The sequence below is a fragment of the Ornithodoros turicata genome, unplaced genomic scaffold, assembly GCF_037126465.1.
Source record: "Ornithodoros turicata isolate Travis unplaced genomic scaffold, ASM3712646v1 Chromosome42, whole genome shotgun sequence".
Classification (NCBI taxonomy): Eukaryota; Metazoa; Arthropoda; class Arachnida; order Ixodida; family Argasidae; genus Ornithodoros; species Ornithodoros turicata.
Window position 1 is genome coordinate 507,830 of NW_026999372.1, and position 26,496 is coordinate 534,325.

The 26,496-nt window shown below is 43.7% G+C and overlaps 1 long non-coding RNA gene across 1 annotated transcript; it reads right to left on the reverse strand.

Annotated features, from left to right (window-relative positions):
- Positions 1–4,885: 4,885 nt before the first annotated feature.
- Positions 4,886–12,465, reverse strand: LOC135374062 (uncharacterized). The gene is made up of 3 exons (XR_010416736.1): positions 12,432–12,465; positions 10,145–10,277; positions 4,886–5,010 (listed from the first exon to the last, which is right to left on the reverse strand). It is a non-coding gene; the product is annotated as an uncharacterized LOC135374062 (long non-coding RNA).
- Between the last annotated feature and the right edge of the window lie 14,031 nt (positions 12,466–26,496).

Here is a 26,496-nt window from a genome sequence, read left to right on the forward strand (position 1 = left end):
AAGGGCCTGCAAACGAAGGATATGATATGCGGACACATGTAATGCAAATCACACGTTATTTGGATTCTGCATGCACTTGTTAAACATGAGCTTCACCACATAGCACGCTCCTAGCTAACCATCATCCCGAACGACGGCCTTTTTGCCCCTGATTGTAAACAAGAGGCGGAGCGTATTTTGATCCCACTGATGCGTACTATAAGCTCAGAATAGGATGCGCCTCCCGTTTTCAACAGATCACGATTAAGAACGTTGTCATCCGGGATGATGGTTAGCTAGGACGGTGCTGTCCCAGGCAACACACCAACATTGGCCGAATAAGGGATCAATGTGGGCTGCCAGGTTGGCCAATACTGGTCTCAGGTGGGCATGAAAAGTGCAACCAGGCTCCCTATTGAACCAATATTGACTGCCTATATCGGCAAACCCCTATTTTCCATATTGCGCCATCTGTGATAACGTCAAGGATGAGCCCGGGTAACGGTAGTAATATTGATGTCATTTTTTTTACGTTTTCCTGTAGATTGCAGAGCCAATATGGGTTCGACTTATGTGCTGCCTGGGGGTGGTGTAGTTCATTCTAATAGTGTAGAGTTACCAGTGGTAATTCAATAATACTCCATAAAACTAGGAAGTTCACTGCATCTCGATTTCTATGGATGAGGACGCATCATACAGGGCTTTTTTTTTAATGTACATCATTTTTACAAAATTTTTATGGGGACTAACCAGGTACGTTTTTTGCTGCCAGGCGGATGTCCTGGTTGGTAGCCTGTTCGGTTCTAACAGATTGTGAAGGACGGGATAAACAGAGCAGACACAAGATGCTATGAACAGATGAAGCCGCGAGTTTTTTTTATGAACGCGAATATCCCGCTGTTTCTTACATCGCTTGCCGAAACGTCAGCACTCGCGTATAGCTTGAGCGCTCCTGGAGGGAGAAGGAGAAAGGGAAAGACGGGGCAGAGATACGGGCAGGGATTGCTGTGTTCGTCGCTGAAGATAAAGAAAAAGAACAAGATAAGAAATCGACCGACGGGAAAATGTACTGGCGTCATGGTTTCGTTTTCCTGAGTTGCTTGACCTGGTTGATTCTAGTGGCTGTAGGCCTAGGTGCTTGTGTCGTCCTTGTTTGTAGCCAGCCTTGACTAACATCTTGTCTAAGTCGTAAAAAGAAAATAAGGTGGCGTAACCCCTTGCTTAACACTGCTGTGTTCCTACAGTAGTCCCCTTCCGGGGAGGAAAGGAGCGAAAGGTTATCAAGACCAGGCGCTGTGGCCATCGTGCTCGTCTGTGTGGGCCGATCATGTATGAACGTTGCATCACCAACTGTAGGATGGGCATCTGTGCTGTATCTGTCGGCTGTGTAGGAGAGCCGTTAAGAACAGCATATGATTTTATAACTTGAAAGCCGAAGGTCTCGGTTCCGCCCGCGCGTTTAGTGTCACACTGAATTTCCTGTCGCCCGGTGACGGTTGTCGTGAAGCGCTTAGCGCCACGCGTTAGAATGCGTTGCAGGCCATCGTTGAGGGAATGCAGTGCTCTCCTTCCCGCGTCCAGGTGGAGGTACACATGTGAGCAAACTTTTTGGCGCCAAGATATGCGGTGGTGATATTGGGCGAATAGGGGCGGGTCCCGCGCTATGTCATAGCTTCGCAAGTAAGCTTTGCTTACTTCCTCCGCCTTCTCTTGCTAAAAGTGGGCGGCAGTTAACTGGTCAGGGTGCATGCCCACAACCACGTCGCAGATTCAAAAAAATGTGTTGCCTGCTCTCATTTCCACTACAAGCGAGTCACATAGTCTGTGCTAAGCAAAACCGCTAAAGAGTCGTTCTCTGCCAGATCCTCCGCGTATAGCCGTTACCCTTGGGGGAGAAGTGTGAACGACGAAAACTAGTTCGTGTGCTAATTCGCTTCTTGTTGGAAATTGTGTTCGGCTTTTGTCTTTGTGAACCATTCCAGGATCAGTTTTCTGTGTGTGTCTGTGTTTGTTACACAAATGAATCTGCCTTCATAATAAGCGTAGCACAGCAATGGCGGGCATCCGGGCTGTTTAATTTTAATGCGATTCCATACTGGTATACGCAATCGCATTAAAATTAAACAGCTCACCTTTTACTTTGGCTCACAGGCAAACGGTACCCTAGAATTGGTGGAAGTTCGCGAGACAAGCAATATACAGTGTATGTTTTTATTTTCGAAAGGTATGCCACTGCCTTTCTAAGTTCATGGTTCTGAGACTTTTTTTTTGCTTTTAAAACTTCACGCGCAATGTCTCTAACAGAAATACAAGGTAGAAACAAAGTAGCTAATCCGCCACAAAAACCCAAATCAAATCAGGTAGAAACAAAGAGGACCAGGTGAGAAAGAAAGATGCAGTGGCAGAAGCTGAACCAAAATGGCATAAAAAACGCCAGTAGGAGTCTGTCCACTTACAAGGCAGCTCATTAAATAGTACCAATACTAATGAGAAAATACAGGGCCCTGAGCACGTACGCAAGCGATCCCGTTCGACTTCTCCGGGATCTCCGTGTAACTGCCTGTGAGGGCGAAGCGCGTACGCGGTGGAGGGCCCAAAAAGGGAGCCTGCCTCTTATATGGTGAAAGGTGAAAGCGCATTTATTAACACGCGGTCTGCATTCGTCTCGGATTAGGGCCGAATGGCCTCTGGGCTGCCATTTACCACACTACAATACGCTTATGGTGTCAAAATCCTAGCCATAATGTAGCCTTGAAATAAAACATTGTTGCATATCTTGCATAAGAATGCGTGGCACCCCGCTGCATAGCATATAGCACATTTCTGAAAGAACACATTTATAGCAATATGTGCAGATTTGAGAACGTCCTGTGAATATCCAAATACCCCGAAGTTGACCTCCGTGGAATGTGGAAAAAGTGGGACAAGCCATAGTCGCCAGGACGTACATGCGACGTCTACGGGCTCTCTGCAATGATCCATGGGATATCCTAACATCCAATTTGGAATATCAGGTGGACACCTCCTCTATGGTGGACGTCTATGGTTTACAGAGGGACACTGCGGCTGGCTGTGTCGCTTGTTGATGTCAGTTGCGCTGGCGCTGACAAGGTCAGTGCGAATTTCCGTCATAGACCCATTTCGAATACTTGGATTAACGGGGAAGGGGTCACGTGATGCTCGCATTCCGCGGACGATCTAGAGACCTCTGGTGTGCCTGCTATCAACAGTTGGCACTGTAAAAGTCGCAAAGGCGAACAGGTACATAACAGGCTCGATCCTCGAAGCGTTCGCAAAATGCAATGACAAATGTCCGGGTAAGAGCCTCAGCTACAGCAAATAGGAGAGGATCAGATTGTTCATAGAAGAGCGTACGTGTTCGTATTTTGAAAGTTTCGAGTTGACGACAGCTATTGCAACAAACAAAAGCGAAGGCGAGCGGTCAGAGCACGGCATCGTAAAGCATGTGTGTCTGTGATGGAAGACCAGAGGCGTGTCTTACTGGATTGTGTAACTGTCCCGGTACCGAGGGCCTTAGAACGGAAACTCTAGGATTACCAAACAACGAAGGGATCCAGGTTGCCAGATGGGGGTCTGGTGGGGCAGTGAAGCTCGTGGTGCCGTTAAGCGGCCTCGTCTACGTCTCTTAGGAATTAGATTGGATGAGTATGACACTCTCGACTATGGAAGAAAGCTTCAGGGGGAAGTTATGCTACTAATAAAGGTGCAGTGAAATCTGCAAGCAACCTGTGTCTTCTTTTGAGTTTTCTGAAAACTAGACAGTCATAGTACCGACGAAGGTGCACAGGTACCACTGGCACAATACCCACGTTTCAGTATTTACGTGCGTCGTGGCTACATCGATGGGAACAAAGACTTACGCCGTTCTATGGGATGGTATGCTACACCGCAGCGACTAACGAAGAGCAAGGAACCGTCAAACTGGACAATTTTTTTACCGTTCATTACAGGAGCTATGAACTCTACCAATCTGACCCGCTGGCATGTTGGCTGTGACACGTTCTGTATAGATGATTCCGATAAGTCTGTATACAACCAATGCGATCGCGGTTACCTCGGCCCGGTTCCAAGATCGTTCTGTCCACCACTGTTTTTCAACGTGAACATTTCTTATCTTCATATTTGAGGGTTTACCCAAAAAAAGAAAGAAAGGTGCTCGCGTGCTTTGAGGACGAAATGCCTACGCTGCCGGGTGTCCACGTAATCGTCAGAGGCAGAAAGAAAGTGAATTGCACCACATCATAGAAAACAAGGCGCGTCAAACGAATGACGTGCAGAAGTATATTGCACTGTCCCAGGTTTTCTGTCCAGCATTTTAGGCCATATTACCAACCCGCGTAAGTTTGTCACTCTTTCTTGCTGCTTCTACACTGCTCTCCCACAGACTAGAGCAGACGACGTTGTGTGTACCTCCGCGCTTGCGTCTGATTGGGTGCTACAATTCTTCAAATACATAGCAAGGGATAGAGGTATCGTGATGGCGGTACGTCTAGTCGCCTCTGTCAGAAAAAATAACGTTTTTGTATTAACGCTGCACCCGTTATGAAGGAGAAGTATTGAGCAAGAACTTCTATATAGAATTACGATGTGTAGAAGAACACTATTACACTTAGTACACCCGTAACTAAATAGCTGCAGATAGGAATTCGTACCTCCTTTAAGGCTTATCGAGTTTTTTTTCTATTCAATCGCAGATCCTAAGGTCCCTTGTTCAAAATTCAGTTGAATATCTTTCTTTTCTTTTTTCTCATGAAGTAGAGTGCTGGTGTTAAGTGACACTGATTCTAAAATGTGGATATCTTCATCGCCGACATCATGAAGGCGGTATATGAAGGTCACATTATGCGCCCAGCAATCTGGCTACCGATGTACTCACAGTTCAAGTTCAATGATGCACATTCCGCCACTATTTGCTTGCTCCTTATTTCCTTAAAATGTGTGAAGATCTGTTGATCGCATCGTTTTTCTCTGAGTCGTAAGGGAACGCAGTCCTTGCCGTACTCCAACATGCTGGAAAAGATAGCATAAAAACGAATTCAGTTATTTGCTGACGGTTGTAGTGCCGCGGAGCCATAAATCTTTCGGGTAAGAAATACACAGTACGCATACAACACAACTGCAACGTGTTTCACCAATGCACCTCAATGCAAACACATGTAAAACCCCAGTACTTATTCACACTGCACATCGGTACGATGAAAAGTAATGAAGATGTACCAACCAAATACATTATGCAGACCTGATTTAACATCAGTATTTTAACACTGTTAAATGGACAAGAGGCCTAACAAGGGGCATCGCGCTGTACAGCTTCTTGTGGTATATTTAAAAAAAAAAGGGAGGATAAAGAACAAAGATCAGAAGACGACGATTGTTCTAGAAACGCCACTGATGTCGATTGTAAAAGGCTGGATCGCGGATAGGGATCGCGAGCGTGAAGAAACCAGCCGCCATCTCACTGTACCCACAACAGCCGCCGCAGCGATTATGGCAACTTGTTGCAATTACGGTCGTACCAACCGTACTGGCAAGGATACAGGGCCTAAATTTATACAAGTGAGTCATTGTTATCAAGGAATAAATAGGTGTCCATTCTGTATATTTAGTTCACAAAATTATGAAGTTTTTTTTGCCCAAAACGAGCACTGGCCGCAGGTTGTTTCATCGCTCTTTCGGGGTTTTATCGAACACACTTGTATTTTACCCGGCGGCAAATACATTTTGAGTTCATAATACGCTTGAGAGAACGTGTGACACTACACTGGTAGTGTTGCCACCAATATATGTGCGAACACTCGAGCGCTCTTCTGCATGCATTGCTAGCATGGTACACGGTGCTCTCTACGGAAGCAAGTGCACATTCATTTCTTTGAATTACTTTCGCGCACAGATTCGGTAATACGTTATAATGAGACCAAGATTGTCACCCTTTTTCATGTATTGGTATTGTTTTGTGCCTTGGTTTGATTTGTGACAAAGAATCCTACGTAACGGTGGTGTGGCACGACTTGAATACCGCCTTTGTGTCTGAGCTATATCGTCTGGTTGTTGCGATAACAATAATTTGTAGCGTGTCGTGCTATTTGTAGCAGTTTTTAAGGCAAAAGTGGTCTCTCAATACAGATTTCCTCATGGGGCTACCCAGAGAATCGTCTATGAAGTGTAATGCGACTGAGTGTACAGGTAAGTATTATGTTCCTCATCCACGGGTTTCCTGTTTACAGGAAGGAACCACCTCGGTGCACGCACTGTGGTTAGCCTCTCTCAATTTTGTACATTTTCTTATCACGTCAGAAATGTTCACGTCAGAAACACACCTTATACACCTTAGGCTCCTTCACCCAGCAATATAATAATTATAATTATTTTTAGAAGACTTACCCATATTCTTATTAGAATAGTTTTTAATATTTTCAATTTTTAGAAGATACAGGGATTGTAAACCCTGTTTTGAACTGATGTTTTAACATTTGTCCAATGCATTTCTTAAACAACATATTCATTTTTAACTAGTTGCATCCAAACCAATGTTCTGATGCATTATGACCTTTGTTGCCGGTGCACCATAAAAATTGTAATAATCATCATCAATACAGGTTGCTTCACAGCTGCCTCGACATACTGAAGAAATGGGTGCAGAACCTGCGTAGTGCCCACGAACTTTGATTACCACAGCACCTCCAGAAAGTAAAAGCATGTGTGTCACATGGGATTTTTAAATGTATTCACAGTATATAATACCTTGTATTAACTATTGTAGATCTAAGCCGCCTCTACAGTCCTCTCAGAAATTAAAACTTGTCAGGGAACTGTGATAATTGTTTCAGTTAATAGGCATGCACATATATGCTATCAGAAGAAAATTATTTCTTGAGAATTTTATAATTCATTCATTTATCACATATTATACTCTTATATATTATTATTATTATTATATATATTATTATATTATCACATACTTGATAACATTAAATTTAAAATTCAGCATATATGAGAAAATATCATGAGGGAAGTAGCTATTAATTGCTCATTCCAATCTAAAATTGATTGCTACAAATTTAGAGAGTGTACCTGTCCATTGACATTCCTAAAATATATATTGTCATTGTAGCAAGGTCACAAAACAATAAATGTTGTCTTTTGCGACCTCCCGGCACGTTCATTGTATCTTGAAACACAAGTGCAAGAAATAAATGTTGAACTTGAATAAAGTTGTTGTTGTATAAACTTGATATAAAATGTTGAATAATATAATGAATGATATAAAATGTTGAATAAACTTGAACTTGTATACTCGTAACTCATCATCAGTGATCTTTACAAAAGCATATCGTGTTAGACTTTTGTTTACGTTTCACAGACAAAATGACAAAATCACTACTGTTTCAAGCTCCAAATCGTCCTGTTGCAATTTGCAGACCATACGTGTGTAGTGCAAGTGTAGGGCCCTTGCACATCAAAATGTAAGATGGGAGTCACAGTTAATGCAAAGTGGTTCCTATGAGAGGCTTCGATGCTGAACAAAATTTTGCAAACTGCGGACGGTGCCATAGAAGATCTTCAGAAAGTGTGTCTGGTCTCACAAATGTGCTACGACGCTCCCTTTTAGATGATACTGATTGGAGTTCCAGATGTGCAGCTGCATTTTTTTAACGTGCTCCACATAAGCATGACATAGTCAGCACTGGATAACAGACCCCGTCCCTAAGCAGCTTTGCTCAATTTGCAGTTGTATTCAACAAAATCATGTGAGTACTCGAGAAGGACATTCAGTTTGGCACAACCGCGCCTGCATATAATCGGAACAAATGAAGGAAGAAACAAACAAACATAGAAGGGCTGTACTTCAAAAAGAGATAAGTCCTGTGTCTCATGGAGGTGTTACCACTTTTAAGTAACTTAATTGATTAAGCTTACATCACTACCTGATGAACTGTCCTAACGAGCGTGATTTAATTGCGCGAAGTAATTATTTGGGCTACTTCGGTGTGTCTATATTTGTGAGGCAAAGCACCGCTGTCGTTCACTAAAACACACTTTCTGCGGCGATGCTTGATATAAACCATACTAAACCCATCCACGGCTAAAACAACGGCTGTGATTCTACAGAGCGATCTCTTTCTGCCATACGAGTATATCTTTTCCCAGACTGTTCTTTGTGGTACAATTTTTGTCCAGAACGCAGCACTTGATATTACATACATGGTTGTTAATCTCACATCGTTTCTTGTTGAAATATTGGCTGGGAAACGAGCTGTCGTACAATCCCCAGCGCTGCACTGCAGTGACGGTCTAGTTTCAGAATGCAAAACATAACGTAATTAAGAATCGAACGGCAGGACACCCGTGAAACACTGGTAGGATAAATCAGTATACTGGCACCTTACAAAATTGTGCGATGACAAACAACGATCAACCCCGGCATCGCAATAAATATTAACAATCTCCGTTGCCTCCCGTTGTTTTCTATGGGCACACACTGCGCTTTAGGGCCTCCCAACATGGCGGTCCGAATGCACGCCTCTCTCCCCCCTCCCCGAGCACCTCTCCCATGCGCGATCCAGCCTTTATACATACAGAAAAGCATTATTTTAGAGACGCGGGAGAGCTGCTTGATGTGCTAATTCAATTCAAATTATTCTAACTGATCCACTTTGCATTACGTTACAAAAATAATGATGCATGGAATTGGGAGAGGGAAAATCTGATCTCAGCGGAAGCAGGACGCGATAAGCCATGTATTTGTCATCTCTTTCTGCGATGCCCGAGTGGGTTGGATTTGGAACCTCCTTTGGTCGGACTGACAGCGATTGCGCTCAAGAAGTCGTAGTGCGTTATGGTCGGGTGCTTAGATTTTTCTTCTTTTTTTCGAAGGGATAGTTCGTGAATATCGCTGTCAATTATCACAAATTTGAGTGAATTCGGCACGTTCTTCATATTGGTGGGGTAAGACACGGACCTTTACTTGGCAATATTCCGAGTTCTGTTCGCAAATGTTTACATAATTAGACTTACGATGCATGACATTCACATTAGGAAGGTGGCAAAAACAAGTAAGAACAAGTGCCGTTGACCGTATGATTCTAGATGGCGTAGTTTTTTCATTATAATCCAATGATGCCTTGTATTTGCTTCCGTACGTGGACGATGGAACAAAATTTTCGTCCAGGTTTGAAGCCTATTTAAAGGGTACTATGCTTATAACATGAATATGCATAAAATCGCACGCTTTCGGCGTGACGGCACATTTTATATGAAAACGCACGAATAGTGAATACTTTTCGATAATTCGATATAGCCAGGCGCCAGAGCACCAGCTTATCCAAAGCCTTGCTCTGTTGTCACGTTGTCGCGGAATGTTTTGCTTTCAGTCTTTTATATCGCTCGGAATCTAATATTTTAGTTATCTCAGTATTGTTCACAAGAAAAGAATGCGCTACCGCCACAACGAGTGAACCCGAAGCCTGCGTTTCTTGCGTCTGGGATGTTGATTTCGCAAATGTTCAGATGTAGGAACGGAAAACGTTCACTACAAACAATAGCTAGACTTCGCTGTCGTTCGCCAGTTTGTCGACGGTCTCAGAAGCGTAAGCTCTCGCTGTGGAGAGCCGCGAGCGGAGTCAGTATAGATGGGACGGAATGCAAACTCGCGGCAAGCGGTTGCGCACACCTCTACCGCATGTGGGTACTCAAGACGATGTGGGTACTCGACGCTGACGACACTGTCAACGTACTGCAGACTGCGTGGGTGACCGAAAGAAAACAGCGTGGTACAATCTCTGTTGACCACCTGACTGGGCGATGATGCGCGGCATGCCGCTAGAAACCACGTGGTCGAGGAAAAGCGGGACGCGGAGGCGGCTTCTTCCGCACTGCGGCAAGAATTTCCCACTCCGCATACGCGCTACCGTGTGCTTTTGGCGCATGTGGGTACGTGGCCGTATTGCAACAGTGCCTTCGGGGACTTGCTTGTATTGCTCTTCGCCGCGGCCAAGCCGTTTCGCCCTCATCCGTTTCACGGTAGTTTTGCGCACTGCAGAGCGGATCAAGCGATTAGCAGTATAGCTCTGAAAAATAACAGCTCCCACGGTAAAACGCACGAGGCTGCTTCGGAGCCCTTGTTTCAATGGGAGACAACACTTACCAGCATCTTGTCGTAGCGGGAACCAAATCTGTAGTGAGTCCGTATTGCTGTCTGTATCTTGCATTACATTCAGCGTCAGCTTCAGAAAATATCTGCGCCATGTTTTCTTTCTCGCACTGTGGCGCAATGAAGTCTGGAAATATTGTAACCGGGTATATTCGTACGCTTCGAAATAGAAAGCAGTACTCTGCATTTGCCTACATTTTTTTTTTTTTTTGCTTCTCGTGTTGCGCACACTCATCAGCAGTAGAGATGCAGTGCCATGCCCAGAATGCTTTAATTGTCTAAGGTTCGTTTACCTTTCATATTGTGGAAAAGTAGCAAGTCCACTGCATTGCCCTCTAGTACATTTTGAACAATCAGGATTGAATGGTATTGACTTCTTAAATCAGATTGGATTAGTTTAACGCACTTTTGGAACCGTTGCGTTCATGTTACGCAAAGAGTGATATGTGAATGGGCTGTAAATCTAAACGACCTGAAATCTATAAACGACCTTCGCGCTAGACCTATAAACAATTACAAAGAACGATAAGAGAAGGAAGTCACTGAAAAGGTTAGCCAGCTGTAGGACTCGAACCCGAATTCCTTTTCAGTGATTTCCTTCTTTCATCATTGATTTCTCAGGCACTTGATGCTTTGCGCGTATTTGTCCTTTCTATGTGTTCAGGCCTCATAACATCAATTCCCATCATGTTCATTAAAAATAACATTGCGTTTTTTTGTTGTGTGTTTGTGCTTCCATGTCGAATTTTGTGCTGAATTTTGTGACACGGACCGTGCGCATGTATCCCAGCCATACAGAATGCAGATTGTGGCTCTGACTCAGACTCTGAATGAGACGCATAACAGCCTCATGTAGTTGCTTATGAGGCGATTCATGTACAATGAAAACGCAGAAGCTGTCCGTCTGTTGTCTCATTCTGCAAGGGCTTGGCTCACCCGCCGGCCAATCAGGCTTTCGGTGGACTCCGGAGGCGCGAAATTTAACAAACAAACAAACAAACAAACGCTGTTTGTGGATTCAAAAAACTCGATTCGCAGTTTTGGGCAGTCGTAATCGGATTTCCGAATCACAAATCACTGCTAAGGTCTCAAGGATTCGGTTGTCCCATCTCTAGAAATTACTATTAAAACCCTATGACACACATTCACACAACATGTGCGGGTGTAATCCTGAAGCGCAAAACAGCTTTGCAATCACGTGGGTGAGAAACCCCGTTCTCCTCGGCTGCATCGTTGGCAACGTTATGTGCCTCGCCAATGCTGAGGCGCCTTCTTTTTTCTGTCTTTACTTTTTTAGTTCGCCCCACTCGTTCACGGTCTCTAATAGTCAATCTCCGAAGCAGATGCTACATGGCTGCACGTGAGGTACGTGTTTACAATTCAAGCTGGAATGGTAGCACGCTTGATTTGTAAACAAACGGATAAAGGTTTCCTAAGCTTTTGGTTTGAGACATTCAAGAGGTCTGCAAGCACAGCCTGAAATTATCCAGTAACTTAGTCCAGTCTTTTGTCAAACGTTGAGAATGTGTTGAACGTAGATTGCACAATCAACGTAAATATTTGCTACTTATTGATTGACTAGAAACAGTTGAAACAACGTTGATTCGGTGTTATAATTATACATTCAACTTTGCTCAACATTAGGCAACGTAAATTCTACCTTCAGCCAACACTTGGTGGGCAAGGAAACGTATACTTTGAACTGAAAGAAGACGAAATAACAATGGAGATGAGGACTCAATGAACGTCCACTGTGGGCTTATTGGGGCTTTCTTCAAGACGATCTGCAAATCTTACTCAGGAGGTAACGACGATCGGGCGCATTAACTGATGCAAAAACCGCAAAGCGCCCCCGCCCGATGAAATTCAAGAACCTAGCGTAGTCTTACCCACTCACGCTTTTATACCTTTAACAGGGTGGTAGCTTCAACATCCATTAGGCTTAGCAAGGCTGTCAATTGAACCATATGGTGCTACACAGACGTACATGAAACGGTTGTATACTAACAATCTACGCAGATTCACTTTGCCCGGATGCACTTGTTACACGCTAAGAATTCACACAACACAGGGTTTCTGCACAATAGCGCCACTTGGTACATGGAATGCAGACTTAATCATCAGGAAGTAAACGCGTTATTTTCATCTCATGAGGGGGCAAACTCACACAGGAGGAACCCTTCTATGTAAGAGGAACATTTCGCGACTGCAGATGTAGGTGAAGATGCAACACCAGTACATTAAAAAATTATGGACATTGAAAAGCTTTCATAGAACTCACCGAAGAAGCAGAGCGATACGAGAGCGAGGATGACTTGCTTCATTTGAAAAGAACTGCCAGAACAGGTGTACTGTACTATTCAGTCAGCGTATGCAATGTTCCACACGCGCGCGTGCCGACAATCATAATAATAATGATAATTATGATTGGATTTCTATGGCACATGAGCAACTAAGACTATAGTGTGCCAACTATTTAGTGTTATTCATAGGCATTTTATTCACAATGCACCACAATCATAATATCTGCTACGGAATTTTGCAGAGGAAAAGTTGCACGATCTGAAACAACGCCTTCGGAAAACACCGTACAGTGTCCTATCCCTTCATACAGTATCCTAACATCCCACATCCTATGCGATACCTGGTTTTGTGAGGTACACCTGTCGTTCTATACCTCGCTTCAAGCACATGGCTTCGTTGTTTTACTTGTGGAGGACACTTCCCTCAACACGACGTCTCCATCCGAGCTGTGCTCTATACGGCCTCCGAGCTCGCAGCTGTAAAAGTGTAACACGGCAAAGACACACTGAAAAGTCGTGCGCGCTTAATACAGAACTGAGAGATCAGGTTGGATTTTCCTTCCAAGTTTTTCGAAGAAGGCCAGAGAAATACTTCTGGGTCCCCTTCTCATCTGATGTGAGCTCATGGCCCATCTCCACCTGTGCCGATGGGGCAAGAAGGACAATAACTCGCTTGTGACGTTTCGTATGCCGGTGACCTTCTCGTTGCAAACACGGGCGAACATACATAATAGAAGCAGTCACAGAGAAGTCTTAATTTGAGACACATTTGAATAGGGTGACTAGACGTCTCTTTTCTTGTAAAAATTATTTTTGTTCTATTTCTTCCTGATCCCGACTGTGTTCTTTCTGGCATGGCGACGAGGAAAAATGGGCTGGCCTATCCCTTAAGGAAAAAAATTGTCGTTCAATACACTTTCTATGAAAAGGGCCCATGCAGGATATAGACGAGAAGTGGAGTTCGTGTTGACTCCATTTACACGACATTTTTTTTTTTTCATTTTTCAGTTTCCTTTTCTTCTCTTTAGCTATTTGGTGCAGGTTGGCTATAGACGAAGAAAGTAGGAAGTCACTGAAAGGTTAGACAGCTGCGGGGCCTGCTGGCAGCTTCGGTGTTCCGGCCTCAGAAAACCAATTTACACCGTGATTGTCTGTAGACGTCCATATGTTCAATAGAAGGGCTATACACCATTTGTCTTTTGGGAGTTCATATGCAAAGGATGAAGCATCAAAATGTAATGTTAAAACTTTTATTTTTAACTTTAAAAAGCATTAAAAGCTTGTAATATTCAATTTTTGGCAAATTTTGTCATCCCAAGTCATCTTCAGTTGGACTGTGTATGATGGCAATTGATGTTCTGAGGCTGGAACACAGAATACATAGAAGGGGCTGGTTCATAGAAGGGGCAAACACATACAAAGCCTCAAGTGCCTAAGAAATTCATGATGAAAGAAGGAAGTCACTGAAAACGATGGCAAGCTGTAGGATTCGAACACACATTTTTTGGATTACCAGTCAGGGCATTCTTTTCTTTTTGCTGCCCAGGAGCCATTATGCAACATTATGCAATCCCGTATTATGTATTTTTGATTGGATGATTCTCTATGTGGCTGATTCCAGGCACAAAAAAAAAGGGGGGGGGGGCTTCCGAAGGGGAGTTCGCGAATCATGCCACTCGAAGTTTGAAGAATGTGTTGGGAGCAATCTTCTTCAAATTCGGAAAAAGTCACATCCGATAGGAGCACAAGGAGATTCAACGTTTTCCCGCCGAAAGAACTGCCCTCTTTCAGACATGCGTACAGAAGGAGAAACCACTGAATATCAGGATTATGTTGACACTGCAGTTAGTGATTTGTTCTGCTGCTCGCCTGCCAAATTTGAGTATGTCGAACTCTGAATTCGTGTCGTGTCACCAAATGAGTTCCCGGTGTTGGTTCCAGCTATGGTGGAAAGCTGCATTATTATGAACATTGTCGCGAACATCGCCATTCTCCTGCAGCTGCCTTGGTTGTGAAGTCGTAGAGTTGAAAAGTGACGATCGACGAAAAAGCCTGATTCCGATACCGTGTGGATGTGTTGTGTTTGTCCGTCTGTTATTGTGTTTGATTGTGTTGTGTGTGTTCCAGCCTCAGAACCGTTGAATCGTGAAATCGGAACCTGCCTGTGGTTATCCTTGTGAGCCTACGTTCTGATAAACTCGGGGAAAAGGTACTGGACAGACTCTCGAAATGCATTTCTGCAAATAAGCTGCATATGAATGTGAAGAAATCGTTTGTTTGTTTGCAAGAAAAAACTATTTTCTCTCGGATGAAGAACTTGAGTCAGCAGAGGTGCCCTAATTTTTTGTAACCAGCATACGGTAGTCTCAAAGTGTAACGAAATAACATTCTAATTTCAGGAACATCCACATTGATTCGCGCACCTTCCTAGACAACGATTTGCCATGCAAAAACTGCAAAAGATGCATGTAGACATAATACTTCATGCACTTTGTTTTCACTGGTCTTTGAATACTCTGGAACCTAAGAATGTCATTTTCTTAAATACGTGAAATTTTCTCAGAGAAATTCTTGCATTTTTTTATTCACGTGGATATACAGTGCAAATTCTGGTTATCAAAAGTCGGAACTGAAGAAAATCGAGCCAATAAGTAACTGAAATCAGAAGTGTGAGAAATGAATGGCACCCTCTGTTGTATTTGTTTGCCTTCCTTTCTCTCCTGTGATCTTCACATTCAGAAATCCCCAAGTACGTTTATTAGCAGGTCACTCTTTATGCTAAGCACCCACGCCAAGAAGAGATCTAAAATTTACGGTACCAGCTACTTCATTGTATGGTACCCTTGCACTTATTTTTACAGCTTATAAATATTGTGATGAAATATGAAATCGCTGTAAAACTTGCATCCCGCACGACATTACATTAAATGTGCTGCTTGGAGTTCTGCAGCGTTGTTTCTTCCTCACGTTCAAGTGAAAAGGCAAAAAGAACGCTCCGAGACTTACTCTCACACAACCATTATTTCGGGGCCATGACCTCGCACTAAATCGTCACGAGCATACTTTTGAAAACTACAGCGGCACATAGGGAAACCGACGTTGCATTTGCACCGACCTTCTATTTCCAATAATTAAACGAGACCTAATTAGTACATCCACTTCGGATGTAGAACATGTTGTCATCCCTTATAACTGCAAAAATATGATTTCTCTAAGAATAAAAAAATCAGTCCATGGAAACGCTATATGCACCGCACCTACTAGAAATTAACCAGCGCTTGTTGAGAATATACTGGTATTTGTGTTTTATGTGATGTATGGCCCACATTTTCTTTTTGACCAGCTATGCGTGGTCAGCTATGACCAGCTGTGTGGTCACATATATGTTACGCTACAAGGAAGCTAGGTGGTACCACGGTACCGAACAGGTGAATTAACATGAACACAATCACATAGCAGAGTGAATAACAACCACCATTATTGACTTAGTTTGCTTGGTCGATGACAACTGAAGGTGGCATATTTCTTTCCTCAGATTTTTTTTATTTGTTTGTTCCAGCTAAAAACAGAAGCCATACACTGAGCAGCAGGGCATAATAAAACCTTCCATAAGCATCACTTTGCCTCTTTGGCTTTGGCAAGCGTGGCTTTGCCTCCACAAGCATAACTTTGACAGAATTGCTTTGTGTCGTGATATAGGGTACTATGACTGTGTTCGCAGTACCATTTAAAACGTTGGCACCTATAGGGCTAGATTGCAGCCCCCTATTATGTGCAGATATTATGATGCCTGCAGAGCTGTAAGCTGTTCTTCCGGGTGAAAGAAATCTTGAAACTGCATACGTTGTGGCTCACTGCCAAAGAGATACGGTTGAAGAAGAAATTACTGGACATAAAGCACAGTGAGGCATGCTCCACCCAGGCCACAAGGAGGTACAATTAATTTGAGCCACCTTCTGTTAATGCAGCAAAAACACCTATTTCCACTGAAAAATAGAGTGTGGGCTTTTTTTTCTGTTGTGGTTGACGAATGTTGAAGGTTGAAGAGTTCTGTGTGGTGGAGATCATAATAAATTGTTTCGAAAAGCTGTTATGTCGCATTCTGACATGATCTGAGCCAATATGGTCAGCTGATGCTATAAGATCTACAGAAAACACATGCCAGCAGATTCTGAACATGCTATAGGAGAGGGTATGTCCTTGAAATGATGAGATTTCTTCACTTTGCAGATGACTTCAGGTATGTGAAAACAATCATAAATGTTGACAAAACTGTTATGAAGCAGCGACCGCAATTAATCTGTAGAAGCGGGCAGAACGGTTGAATGCAGAATTTGTTCAAAGTGTGCTATAGCGTCATACAGATGGGATATGAATGAGCTGACGAAACACCCGGAAGCCGGGCTTAGATGGACAACCACAAGTCAAGTATAGACAGGAAGTGGAACACCGGAAGTCCAGCTAGATGGGATGTAGACAACTGCAGGCTAGGTTAGACCGGGAGTGGATAACCGGAAGTCGGGTTTTAGGCATTGGACATCCGGAAGTCGGGTTTAGATGGACCACCACAAGTCAGGTATAGACAGGAAGTGGAACACCGGAAGTCCAGCTAGATGGGATGTAGACAAGTGCGTGCTGGGTTAACCCGGAGTAGATAACCGGAATTCGGGTTTGCGGCATTGGACACCCGGAAGTCGGGTTTAGATGGACCAACACAAGTCAAGTATAGACAGGAAGTGGAACACCGGAAGTCCAGCTAGATGGGATGTAGACACCTGCAGGCTAGGTTAGACCTAGAGTAGATAACCGGAAGTCGGGTTTGCGGCATTGGACACCCGGAAGTCGGGCTTAGATGGACAACCACAAGTCAAGTATAGACAGGAAGTGGAACACCGGTAGTCCAGCTCGATGGGATGTAGACAACTGCATGCTGGGTTAGACCGGGAGTAGATAACCGGAAGTCGGGTTTGCGGCATTGAACACCCGGAACTCGGGTTTAGATGGACAACCACAAGTCATGTATAGACAGGAAGTGGAACACCGGAAGTCCAGCTAGATGGGATGTAGACAACTGCAGGCTAGGTTAGACCAGGAGTGGATAACCGGAAGTCGGGTTTACACGGACAACCAAAAGTCAAGTACAGACGGGAAGTGGACAACCGGAAGCAAGGTTAGGCCTGAACTTGACAACAGGAAATAGGGTTAGAGTTGAATTGGACAACCGTAAGTCAGCTTGGACTAGAAGTGGATACCTGAGAGTCAATTATAGACAGGCAGGAGACAACCAGAAGTCCGATTACGCCTGAAATAGACAACCGCAAGTCAAGTATGGACGGATAATGGACAACCGGAGGTCGGGTTTAGACCGTCAGTGTACACCCGGGAGTGAAGCACATACGGGAAGTGGATAACCGGAAGTCGAGTTTTACCGGAAGTGGATACTGAAAGTCATTTACAGATGGGAAATAGACAACTAGAAGTCATTTAAAAGCGATAAAACCCCGGTGCAGGGGACACAAAGAGACAACACAGACGAAGCACTGAGTAGAAGTCATTGTAGACCGGGTTGACAACTGAAAGTCGAGCTAGAACTGAAGTGAATACGGGAAGTCAATTCCGATCATCTTGTCCGCTTAGAAACCACCATCCATGAAGCCTTCGTACGAAGACAGCAGTGCGTGTCCGTATTCTTCGACCTTCAGAATGACTCGGCATGGCGGTAGGGCATCTAACGAGACCTTCACTCTTGCGGAATACGTGGTCCGCTTTTCAAATGTATTCTAGGTTTGCTTCGGGTAAGAGTGTTTAGAGTGCGACTGGGAACTACCTTCTGGCGTCCTTACATACAGGAAATGGTGTTCCTCAGGGACCTGTACTGAGTGTTACCCTGTTCATTCTTAAGACGAATTCCGTGACATAATCACTACCACCGTCGCTCACATATTCAGTCGATGTGGATGATGTGCACATATCCTGTTCATCGTCCAATCCTGCCATGTGCGAGAGACAGCTGCAGCTTGCAATCAATAGACTGACTAGGTGATCGGTGGAGAATGGCTTTAAGTTTTCACCAGATGAAACGGTTTGTGTGCCTTTTCACAGGTAAGAGGGCTGTTTCCGGAGCAATCTCTGAATACAAATGGCCAACCTCTTATTGTGCAATCGGAACACAAACTTTTGGGGCTTACTTTCGACAAGAAGTTCACGTTCCAATCTCGCATCAACAACATGAAGGTAAAATGCACCAAATCATTAAATATGTGAAAAGTTTTATCTCACTGGTCTTGGGGAGCAGATCAAGACTTTACACCGGGCGTGTACCTTTGTGGTTTGGTCTAGACTGGATTTCGTGGGTATAGTTTATGCGTCAGCACGTCGTTCTGTCTATAAACGCATAAACCCTGTACATGATCAAGGACTATGGCTGGTGCTTGGTGCTTTCTGCACCTCGCCAGATAAAAGCTGATATGTTGAAAGCAATGAGTGGTCTTCAAAAGACGACACGCCTGTCTTTCGATACTTTATGCACTCAGGGTGAGAAGTTACCCACTACACGCTGCTCGTTCGAGTGTTGGGGCACACGTTTTCAACAGCTTTTCTTGAACAAGCCTTCAGTTGTTCCTCCTCTTGGTATGCGTATCTCACAACAGGTTCAACAGTACCATTTTTGTGATTTCAACTGTCAGGTATCAGAAGGTACTAGACTTTTACCTCCATGGACACCACCCCCAAGGTCTAGCAGTTCCTTAGCAAGATACGAGAAAAATGATACCAACACGGCCGTATTGCAACAGGAGTTCGAACATCTGAGATAAAGTTTGGGAGAGCACACAGGTTTCTATACATATGGATCCAAAACCAACACAGGTGTATCGAGTGTCATGGTGACTTTGAGATGCCCCAGGGCATTGAACTGGTACATATCCATTTTTAGTGCTGAGGTTTACGGAATAATTGTGACACTGAATTACATTTTACAGCACAACATCGTCTCATCAGTTATCTACACATATTCTTCGGGGCTATGCAGGTAATATGCAGGCCACATAAAAAAAAAAAAAACTCCCTTCCTCACAGGGCGCGGTAGCTCGCATCACAAATCATCAACAAACATACAGGTTGATATTCTGCTGGATAACCAGCCACGACGGGATATCGGGAAACAAGTGTGCTGACAGCGCAGCAGCCAAAGCAATGGACAACGACATCACACCGTTTGATATTCCTGCCCAGGACCTGATTCGGCTCCTGCGAAACTGTGTGAACTCCGAGCGGCAGGAGTTTTGCTATACACAGGAAAACAATAAGCTCCACCTTGTCGAAAGGAACATTGAATGGCACGGGTATCCTCTTAAAAAGCGGAATGCAGGAGATCCTGCGATGCAGACTGAGAATAGGGCAGACCTATGTCGCTCACAGGTTATTACTTGGAGGAGGTGAGCCTCTTAAGTGCACACACTGTGGTGAGCAGCCCTCTGTTGTCCATGTTCTCATCACATGTCCTGTTTTTGAAAGCCAATGTCAGTGTTATTTTAGCAGGATTTAGAAGCACTTCATACCCCCTCACCAAGCCCTCTTTCTGGGTGATGAGCCACTCGCTCAGTTCAAGACTGTTTTTAACTTCCTCCAGGACATTCGCTTCACTGATAAGTTGTAAATTTTGTACTTATTAGTATTTCATTTTACAGGATTCACAATGTTTTGTTCTTAATGTCATTATGTTACTTTTACTTTCCCGTGTGCCCAAACTTGATCAGCCCGAACCTTGTTTCAATCAGGCCTGATCAAGAGAAATCCGAGGTCGGCCTCTTCCAGTAGGTTCCGGGATGGATCAGCCATTATCCTGCCTGAACAAAACGGGAATTTCCTGGATCCCAAAACACATAGGTTTTGATCAGGCTAGTACAAGCTATAGTAAGGTTCAGTTCGCCCACCGAACGCGAACCTGGCATTAGTCGATGTGGATCAGGTTAACTCCAGGAGCGCCGGGCCCGGGTCGGGGTTTGAGCCTTTTTCTGTTCTTTTTCTTTTTTGTTTAACTCGTGTGGTACCCTTTAAAGGACTTCTGCAGAGGGAGAGGATTTTGTAATGTTGAGTCGATAATGCTTGCGTGACCTCAAAATTCATAGCATTAAATTTAATTTTACTCTCATATTGATTTATCGATATGCCCACTGTTTTTGGCGTTCTATGGCTTTTGTCACTTTTTCGCCAAAAGCCCCAATCAATCAATCAGTGCATTTGTTTAGTTACTCATGTTCTGATTAGACAGAGTTTATTTTGGCTCCCTTCTCATGTCATATCACTACAATGAGCTCAATTGCAGACAATAACCTCTTTAGGGCAAGGAGCCATCTACCGAGAGAAACATATCGTGCGAATCGAAAAATAAATATGAAAAACTGACGAGGCACCACCGTTCCGTGATTTAGTGAACTGTCGTTTCACCATAGACGATGATAAAGAACGACGCTTTTGCGGTATCTTGCGATCACCACACAACCGTTTTGGTACCAGCATAATGACCCCGAAAGTACTTATCATTATGCTTTTGGTGTGCATGATAGGAGCCTCTAACTGCAAATCTTTCGGGGTGCGAGAAGGCCCATCATGGCCCCGGCATAGGGTTGTGTATAAGTGGGTTCCGCTTGAGCGCAGTATGTCACTACTGTCACTCTCTGCGGTATTGCTCATCTTATGTAAGATGTGTTTGCATGATGCGTGGTCGCATGTCTTACCCCGGGGACCAATTATTTGTGTGTGATTTTCACATACAAATTGGTGGTGGTGGTGGTGGCGGTGGTGGTGGAGGCGGGAGGGAAAAACCACCACTTCAGTTACTAGATTTTCTGCTGTATTAACACATTATTTAGTTTTATTGCAGGGAACCAGTACTTCAGAAATGTATCGTTATATTAGTCATGTACTTTGATGTTATGAAGGTTCTTAAATGTACCTGCAGTATCACTTTTGAAAGATGCACCTGATGTCAATCTGACGGTGCACTCTGCTGGGAGTAAGCTTTTTTAAATATTATTTTAAGATGCCCTTTGAAAATGGTCGATATCACCCCTCGGTAGCACAAACAGATCATACGAGTACCGATATGCTCTTTTTCTAGAAGGATTTTTCCAGTGAACTGCGAGAGGTGATGTACCCCTACAAGAGCACCTCATGTACAGGTTGTCCAGAACACGCGTTATTGAATTAATAGTAATAATAATACGTCATAATATTATTATTATTATTTCATTCACTTCGTTCAAATGATTATATTGATGCATTTATATGATTGATGATATGATTATGATGATATATATGATTGATGGTATAATATGATGATATATATGATTATGTTGATGTATATTTGGGCCATGATCAGATTTATACTGTAAAGGTCGTTAAGACACTTGGTGTATATTTTCCCTAAGCCCTATCCTGGGAATGCCACATGTCCCATGTAAACGCAAAAATATCAAGGTCGATAGGACTTTTGAACCGTCTGCGTCATGTCTTGCCTTTGAGGGTGAAATTACTTGTATACAATTCACTAATTTCTTCTGTCTTTCGCTATTGCATTTTAGTCTGGGGTACTGGAAGAGAGAGATAACTAGTTTACTGACCCTACAGAAACGGGCGGTTCGTATAATAGCCGATATTCCTTACGATACACACACACAGCCTTTGTTTACCACTTTCAAGATAATGCAGATAACCAGTATGTACAACTATCATATGTTCAAGTCCTTTCTAGTTGCCACACGACAAAATAATAATGATTTGTTATCCGTGTTCACTTTACGACACTTGTCACAACGTAGTCGTCACTGTGACAAATGGATAATACCCAGGTTTAGGACTAACCACTGACATCAGTCTCTGTCTTACACCCTTCCGTACGGTTTGAACAGTTTTCACACCCAGGAGATATACATCAGTAACCTCTCCTTTTCTTCCTTAAGATCGTTGTTTATTTAATTTCATATTTCGGGATAGCAGTTCAATCTATTGTTATTTTATACACAATGCCATTGTAGTATTCTGTCATGGTTGTGTTAGTTTTAAAGGTCTATTATGTCAAATAGCGTTCCATATTTCGCACTACATAGCTGATTTTTGTACATTTGCTGCATGCCGTAGCGACGATCATGTTAAAGGAGTAATACCGTTGTCATGCAGCCTCGTACTTCTTTTTGGCTTCCCCCTGATTGTGTTTTTTTCTGTGGAAGCTGGCAATAAAGCATCATTCATCGTTATCGTTAACTGACCGCTTGAGACAAGTAGACTCTCCACCTGCTGTCAATGTGGTGCTCTTGAGGATCTGGAGCACATCCTTCTTCATTGCCCCCACTACCAACCTTCCCGAACCGTACTCTCCGAGTCTGTTAATCAGCTGGACTAGCCCCTTCTCCCTATCAAAATTGCTTGGTCCCATGCCCAATCCAGCCCAGCAACGATCTGCGCTCAAAGCTCTTTTGACATTTCTGGACACCATCGGACATCGATCGTTATTGTGGAGGGCTCATTATTTTATTCCCCACATCCCCACCAGCAATGGGGTAGAGTATCGCCTCTGGCGATGAACCTCCCCACTTTCCATTTCAAAATAAAGTTGCTGTTGCTGACCTGTTTCGTACCAATTTTGCCTCTACACTCTTAAAAATAAGGTTGATAAAAACGCAGTAAACTGCTCCTTTTACAACCTTCACAACTGTGTACTACCTTTGTATTGCAGTTACTAGCTTTTTACAACCCTATGCGTGCTTCCAAGTAGTAACTGCTGCAGCCATTAGTGGACGTAGTAAAACGGTGACGACTACAACCTATGTGTAGTATTTCATGAAGAAGCTTAGACTTTGATTGTTAATTAGTCATGCCGTAAATTTTAATCCTCATAGCAGTTATGACACAACTTGTGAAAAACAAATGTGACTAAATGAAGGTCGCATGTGCTTTTTATGCACAAAGGAAGGAGACCAGCTGTGTCTCTGCTTTATTTTACCACCACACGAGAAATGAAATTTTCATATTTGTAACATCGAACAAGATAAATTACGTTTGCGTTTTACTATTATGGCTGCAATACAACAAACAAACAACATAGTGATCCCCTTGATGATAAGGAAGTCACTTCAACCAAGCTTTGCACACATATATCTTGATGAACGAAAAAGCTATTTAGCGTGCACTATAATAATATTTTGCTAAAAGGCACAGGTATATATTTACATTCATTAATTTAAAATTCAAAAGACTGTAGAAAGATTGTTATTTTCAATCACTTAAAGGACAGATACCTGACTTTCTCATCTTTCTTACCAGTGCTGCAGCAATTTACACCGGGCAACATCATTCCCGGCTTCATCATGATCTCGCAGTCGATAAGCAAGCTCGCGTCATCGCACGACTTTCTCGCAAAACTTTTTCGTATATTTCGGGAGAGCGCGTGTGTCTACGAATTTGTCACTGAATAAGCTGTTGCTCTTACAATTCGTTACTTCCAAGTCATGCGCATCGCCTACGTTAATATCCTGTTTCAAGGACGATCCAATCCAAGCTATTCTACTGTTTGCGCGTTCTTGTGTAGTGCTACCGTTTGTGTACCACAGTGCTGTAGTACTTCGCTCCACGTGTAGTGCTGCCGTTTTACTTTCTCGACGTTTATCATTTATATAAGGTCCCCCGCATTGCACTTCCGAAGCACCGAAATGAGTGACGAGGGTCACACTCTCCGAGGTGGTGGTGTGCAGTGTCCTGTGGCTTACGGGAGTAGGAACAAAGTTGTCACTGTCGCCGAAAAGCGTGGGGAAGATGACGTGTCGAATGCGCTGAAGCTGACAGACATCAAAGAGGGCAGTCGGCAACGCACGACTAGAGGTGAGCATGGTATTTTCCGCATTATAGACTCTAAGTATATCCGTTGTATCGTGACGAGTCATTTCTTGTCACATTATCTGTATCAGCTGTGGTTTGTCCTTATTCCGGCTACTTGCAATTTCGGACTGCATTATTATGACGCTGCATTTTTTTTTCATATAATGCAGGGTGCCTACCCGTGCTTGCTGTACCATGGGGAGAAGATACATGAAGCTGGAAGCATCAAGGTCCCATTTGAAGACTTCGAAATGAAGTTCTCGACATCGTCAGCGGCGTGATAGCATTGATAGAAGTGTATTGGGTATCTGATGTGCAATACTCCCCAGACAGACAATAAAAGGACGTTAGGGGTGCTTGAGTACCATTTTGAACTCAAGCACACAACTTTAGGTGCCATAGCACAAAAAGAATTGTAACTGCCTCTCTAAAAATAAACTATGAGTCCATACATTCCTGAGCAGTGTATTGGCTAGTTTTCGGTTGTAAGTTTACTCTTGAGGGTAGTAACACCATAAGGCCAAGGTAGTAACAGCACAACGTGCAGGTAGTAACAAAACGACAACATGGGTGGTAACACTACAACATGCGTTGGTAACCTACAACCTAGGTAGCAACAGTCAGACCCAACCCAACCCTCTTCATTGCTTTAAGTGCAACTGCTTTGGACACGCTGCAGGCGCATGTACAGGCCGCCCTTGCTGCGCACGTTGTGGGCAGGAGGGATACGAAACCAAGGAATGTGATCGGGCCAAACATTGTGTCAATTGTTCTGAGAACCACCCCTCTTATTCTCGGTCTTGTCCGAAATGGAAAGCCGAAAAAAAGGTTCTACATCTTAAAGTGGCACTTAATATAAGTTACATTGAGGCAATAAAAAGGGTATCACCATTTTTGTTGGGAAACAAATCTTATGCAGGACAAGGCTAAGGAGAATCCAAGAATGATAACACGCCCAACACAAACACAGGTACAATCCACCAAAACGCAAACTGACATCACACCCACTGCCTTACCAACTACATCCATGACGCCACCAGAAGCCGTGGTGTCACAACTGTCATCGTCCTCCGTGGAGAAAATCTTCTTCTAAACGTTCTTGTGACGATGAGTCGAGCTCGGAAACCTCATTCGTCAGCACGAGCTCACAATCACAGAAAAAGACTGTCAAGAGTTTGTCTGCGAGTGGTTCGCTCCCAGACATCTCTGACAAGGAACTGGCAGAAGTCAGGAAGAAATCCCCTCGACAGAAAATAACTGCGCAAAAAAGTAGGAAAAGAAAGCACAGTCCTCTGCTTTGAGGTATTTAGACTTAATCTTTTTTATATTTCTTTCGTATATTATGGGCCAAACAATACTTCACTGGAACTGTCGGGGTCTTATTGCAAATGTCGATGACATAAAAGGCCTCTTCGAGGAACATAGGGCGGTTTGTTTTTGCTTGCAGGAGACAAATTTACACCCACAAGCATAAACCCCTTTCAAAGATACACCGTGTTCAGATAGGATCGTTTAGGGTGCGCGCGCATCGGGAGGTGTGGCTGTCGTTGTCCCGCAGTCTGTACCTGCAAGGGCCGTACCCCTAGGTGACGAACCTAGAGGCTGTTGCCGCTCAAGTATGTCTCGAACGGGTAATTACTGTCTGCTCTCTGTACTTACCGCCAGCAGAAAACGTAGACCAAGCAGAGCTTGAACAGTTATGTGATCAGCTTCCTCAGCCCTTCATGATTCTCGGGGACCTTAACGCCCATAATCCGCTGTGGGGTAGCTCAAGGCTCGACAGTCGTGGCAAGCTAATTGAAAGGGTTTTACTTTCAAAGCAGCTCTGCCTTCTGAACACTGGTCTCACTGGTCCCAACGTACATAAATTCTGCCACTCAGACATTTTCACCCCTAGAATATTTCTTTGTGCAGCCCCTCTCTGTATTATAATGTCCATAGGGATGTGCAAGCAAACCCTCGCGGTAGCGACCATTATTCCAGTTGTAATTAGATTTCTTTGGCCAACAAGTAGCTTAGGAACACGACCGTCTCGAGGGCACCTTTCCCACGCGGATCGGAGTAATTTTAAGAAAACAGTCGATTTGTCATCTCTGTCCCTTCAGAGGGGGATATTGAAGAAGCAAACAGTGTGGTGACTGATGCGATCATAATGCAGCTGTTCTATCC